Source organism: Bidens hawaiensis, unplaced genomic scaffold (genome assembly GCF_021521415.1).
Source record: "Bidens hawaiensis isolate Kalapana, Puna unplaced genomic scaffold, B.hawaiensis_p1.1 tig00044231_1, whole genome shotgun sequence".
NCBI classification, from domain to species: domain Eukaryota; kingdom Viridiplantae; phylum Streptophyta; class Magnoliopsida; order Asterales; family Asteraceae; genus Bidens; species Bidens hawaiensis.
In genome coordinates, this window is record NW_027497860.1 from 57,783 (window position 1) to 63,782 (window position 6,000).

Genomic DNA, 6,000 nt, shown 5'->3' on the forward strand with positions numbered 1-6,000 from the left:
ATCTCTCCACTGACTGCTTTTCTTACTCAAGCTGCAAGTGAGAATGCAACTACATTGTATAGTGATCCACGAGCTTGTTTTTACACAGCGGGAAATACTGGATCATCTGGTATTTCTGGATCATCTGGAATGTCGGGTAGTTCATCCACTACAAATCAACATTCAACACCTTCAAACGTCAATATGAAAGAAGCTGAACAAAACTTTGCCTTTCTATCCGCTTTCATGACGTCTTATGAAAATCCGGTTAGTAGCAAAATTGCCACTAGTGATTTAACTGATGAAGACTATGATCAGATTGATCCAGATGACTTAGAAATCATGGATTTAAAGTGGAATATGGCAATGATTGTTCGATAGGTGAAAAGATTCATGCAAATAACTGGAAAAGATCTTCCTGCTCTAAGCAAGAAGTTGGGATTTGACAAGTTGAAAGTGAAATGTTACAATTGTCAAGAATTCGGTCATTTTGCAAAAGAATGTGACAAACCAAAAAAGGAATATACTGGTCCTCGTGGTCAAAATTCAAATTCTTCAACACCACGAGGTAATGATGCTGAGAAGAAACCTTCAAGTTCTGGATCACAAGCAATGTTAACTAATGGAGATGATTGGTCACAACGACTACTGTGTAATGATACTCAAGCAAATCTGGCAATGTTTGGATCTACTGAAAATTTTCAAGATGCTAGTGGAAGCGAGCTATCTTCTGATAATGATTCTGGATCTGAGTCTGATGATTCAAGTGAAAAAGTTCCAACTAATTTTGCTTGTATGGCTAAGATCAGTGAGTCTACCACATCTGCTTGCATGGCCAAACAAAGCGAGGTTAGTAATTCTGCTTCTAAGGTATCATGTGTTGATTGTGATTATAATAAATCTAAAATTGATTCATTTAGACTTCAAAATGATAATTAGCTAAAAGAGATTGTGTCCTTAAAAGATACTTATAGGCAATCCTTGACTTCTCAAATAAACTCGAGAGAGAAACTTGAGGCGTTGACTATAAGTAATCATGATCTTAAAGCTAAGTTATCTGTGAAAATGACAATTAATGATCAAAAGTTTCAAGAAATTTTGAAACACCGTTCAAAGATAACCGAGCTTGAGAATGAGGTTCTTGAGTTAAAGAAAAAATTGGGTAAATTTCGAAATTCATCTTTTCTGTTGAATGAAATTATTGAAGTTTCTGGAAAACAAAAGGATTCAAAGAAAGGTATAGGTTTTGTTGAAATTCTACCACCATTTCACAATGTTTATAAAATTAATCCTTTTGCTCCAACTGAAGAAGATGTTATTCTTAAAGAGCCTGTGATTTCAGAAAATTCTAAACCAAGTAAGTCTGAAACTGTTAAAACCCAATCTGTTTCTCAGAAACCTCATGTTCAAAGCAAGAAAGTTTTTGTTGAAAATGTTGACAAAGTTATCATTTAGGATGTGTTTGAACCTGAAATTATACACAAGAACAAGAACATTCCAAGTTCTAATCACATACTGTGTGAACCTCATGAATTTGAGGAGGCTGTGTATGGTTCGCACACAACTAAGATGAAACAAGATGTTTTTGTCAAACCAGTGAAGGCTAAGAACCAGAAAAACCCAAAATTTATGATGAGGATTTGTTGTGTTTTATAAATCCTAATGCACTTAAGCCGTCATCTGCTCGTGTGTTTAAGTTAAAGGGGATGGACACAATGTTCACTGAGAAAGACATTCCAATAAGTATCATTAAACCTGAACTGATTGAGAGTGTGTTTTACAATGAAACCTCCAAAGTTCGTGAACTTGAACGTCAATATGCTCAAGCGAAAACATCAGTTTCATCTGATTCATTGACTAAAGCAAAGCAAGTTTTAAAACAAGCTAAGAAAATTCAATTTGTGAAGTCAACTGGGACAGAAACGTAGAAAAGTTTTTCGAACTGTTCTAGTTTAGATTTTTACTTAAAAAAGAATTCTGAATTATCTGATGATTTTGCTAAGAGCATGACCAAGAATGTGAGTCATCAGACATCATCTGTGTCACATGTTCCAACAAATTTTCAACATCATCATGTTGACATGCGAAGTTGTTTTCTTTGCGGTCAACAAGGTCATGTAGTAAGAAACTGTGGCCAGAAGAACTATCAGAATCTTCATCCTTTTATCAAGGACCATCCCAAACCGGTTCTAGTGGTAAAGGAGATTCTGAAAAGACCTGTGTCGTTTGCTGATGATACTCATATTATGTTTTCGAACGTACATCCTCGAAAAGTTGTTCATGTGAATAAAACTCATGGTTCTTTTAAACCTAAGTTTATTCCTACTGAACCATTATGCAAAAATGTTAATTCAAATGTGGTTCAAGCAGCGTATCTAAGACGAAAGTCGAAGAAACCTGTAACTTATTCTCAAGTTGCTGAACAACAATTGAATGCAACTAAAGTTAACTTTTCTCAAGGAAATCAACAGGTGCCCAAGACCGAGGCATGGGCTGCCTTTTTGAACTAATCATTTTCTTTTGTGTGTAGGGTACATCCAAGACCATTTCTGGTGAAAACTGGATCATGGATAGTGGATGTTCTCGTCATATTACTGGAAATCTCAACCTCTTATCAAATGTGAGAAATATTCAAGGGGGTTATGTGGCGTTTGCTGGGAATTCTGGGGGTATGATTACACAGGAGGGTGATGTTTCAAATGGGAAGATTACGTTTGATAAGGTTAACTATTGTGATAAAGTGGATCATAACTTATTGAGCGTATCGCAGATTTGTGATAAGCAATACACTACGATATTTACAGATAAAGAGTGTCTGATCTTGAAACCGGGTTATGTGATTCCCGAGGACATGGTTGTCATGCGATCCCCACGATCAAATGATATTTATGTCTTGAACATGAATTCTAAATTATCTACGTCAATCGAAACGTGTTTTGTCTAGAAAGCAACCGAGAAAGACTCAGTGCTTTGGCATCGACGAATGAGTCACATACATGTTCGAAAAATGAATTATATAATGGCAAACGATCTGGTAGAGGGGGTGTCGTTAAAGAATTTTAAGTTATCCCGACTGGATGTTTGACTATGATGGTTTATTTAATTCATTTACTCCATCAACTAATCATCCAGATAAAGATTTAGTTCATGCTTATTTTGAATAACATTTGGATATTCCAAGGTTTGCAAGTTCAAATGATATTGAAGCTCCAATTGCTGCTCCAATTGAAGAATTTTCTGCTCATGATGATAATGCGTCTAATTCATCTGATAATACAGTTGTGGATCAAGTTATTACACTTGACAGTGATGTTTCATCTCCTGAATTGGGTGAACATTACACTAATTTATTTGAAAACGTTGCTGTTTCTGAAAATCCTACTCCCAGGATTCATAATTACCATCCACAAGAAAACATTATTGGAGATCATAATGTAAGGGTTCATACACGACATCAAGTTGCTTCCTCAAGTGACAATAATGCTCTATGTGTTTATGCTGACTTACACTCATCTGAAATTGCAACTATTGCTAGATTCACTTGCTTTCTATCCCAAGTTGAGCCTACAACTCCTCATGTGGCTCTGCAAGATCCATCTTGGGTAGAAGCCATGCAAGAATAATTACAACAATTTGCACGTTTAGGTGTTTGGGATCTTATGACAAACCTGCTAGAGTCAAGAAGGCAATTCCGACTAAGTGGGTATATATGTGTAAGAAAGATGATCGTGGGGTAATTGTGAAAAACAAGGCACGTTTAGTGGTGTAAGGTTTTCATCAGCAAGAGGGTATTGATTACACTGAGGTTTATGCTCCAGTTGCAAGATTAGAGTCGATTCGAATCTTCCTGGCATATGCTTCTTACAAGAATATCAAGGTGTATCAAATGGATGTTAAGAGTGCTTTTCTCAATGGTGAACTTCACGAAGAGGTGTTTGTTTTACAGCCTCCAGGTTTCAAAGATCCTGATTATCCTGACCGTGTTTACCGTTTAAACAAGGCATTATATGGTCTACATCAAACCCCGAGAGCTTGGTATGGCACGCTCGCTGACCATCTGATGGATAATGGTTTCAAACGAGGGACTGTCGACCGCACATTGTTTTATAAGAATATTGGTGATGATCTTCTGCTCGTTCAAATTTATGTTGATGACATAATCTTTGGGTCTACGAACGACATGTTGTGTAAGGAGTTCGAGAAATCTATGCAAACCAAGTTCGAGATGAGTTCGATGGGAGAGATGAATTTCTTTTTAGGGTTGCAGGTTCATCAGTCTGCGAAGGGAATCTTCATTCATCAGACAAAATATGTGAACGATGTCTTGAGCCGATTCAAGATTACTGCCGGAAAAATCCCTTCTACTCCTCTTCCCGTGGGTCACAATTTATCACTGGATGAATTGGAGGATACCGTTGATCCGACCCTCTATCGTGCCATGATTGGTTCTTTGATGTATTTAACTGCTTCTCGACCCGACATAATGTTTGCTGTTTGTTTATGTGCTAGGTACCAAGCAAGTCCCCGAGTGACTCACCTGGCAGCGGTCAAGCGTATTCTGCAATATATACGGGGAAATCCTGACATCGGGTTGTCGTATCCCAAAGATGATACGTTCGATTTCACCGCTTACTCATACTCAGATTATGAAGGATGCAAGATTAATTTCAAGTCTACTACAGCAGGATGTCAATTCTTAGGAAGCCGGCTTGTTTCCAGGCAGTGTAAGAAGCAGACAACGGTCTCCACTTCAACCGCTGAAGCTGAGTATGTTGCAGCCTCGAGTTGCTGTTCCCAGGTTTTGTGGATACAACATCTTCGCGACTACGGTTTGAAGTTTCTTACTACTCCCATTTTGATTGATAATTCTGCTGCCATTAGTATCACCAAGAATCCCGTACAACATTCTAAAACGAAACATATCGAAATTCGATATCATTTTATATGGGATTGTTATGAAAAGAAATTAATTGATCTTGAGAAAGTGCACACTGATTTTCAAAAAGCCGATCTATTTACCAAAGCGTTTGATAAAACACGTTTTAATTTTTTGCTTGGTTTAAATGGATTGAAGACCCTTGCTGAGATCCTAAAATTAGGATAATTATTTTTATTTTAGTTTTGGTCTAGTTAAAATTTTATTTTGGTTTTAGGTTTTAGGGGGTGAATCTAAGAAAATACAAAAATATTTTGTTTTTAGTTTGTATAGATAAAACCCAAAAACATTAGAAAACATTGAAAAATCAAAAATATTGTGTTCTTTCTTGTTTTATTTTAATATCTGAAAAACCAAAAACATTTTAAAATTAGAAAATTCCAAAAAGATTGTGATTTCTGTTTGTACAGATAAATTCTGAAAAAGTCAAAAAGAATGTGAATTTTCTTATTTTGTAAAGAAAAATCCGAAAAGACAAAAAGATTGTGTTTTTAGTTTGTTTAAGAGAAAAACCAAAAAGATTTTTTGCTTATGTTCGCTGAAAATTATGTCATTTGCTTCTATTTTGAAGGACATATACTTGTATATGTTTTGGTCCTGATAATTTCTTGTAAATCTTCGGGTTAGCCATTTACCTGACGAATGGATAGTACTTGGGGCGTTCTTTTAACTTTCTATTTTATTTTTAGCTGAAAATTAGTCAGTTATATAAGTTTGTGAAGCGTGCTTGCATGTTTTGGTCCTGTTCTCTACTTGTAGATGGATAGGATAGCCATTAATCTATGAATTTAAATTAACTGGGGCAATTTAAATCATTTTATTTTATACTCCTCAAAAATTTGAGTTTTTTGAAGCAAAAAGAGAATATGATAGTACATTGATTATTTGACCCCAAATCCAGAAAGAATTAGGCTTAAAAGACTGTGTGCTTAATCATTGGTGCATTTATAGGTCTTAAACAAGCTGTTAGAGTAAAGTAAGTGATATAAACTTAAAGAAAAGCCAAATTGAAAGAGGTGTTAGTCTCTAGCAAAAGTCTCGGTGAAGATGGCAGAAATGCAATGACCGATCATACTCAAGCCTTA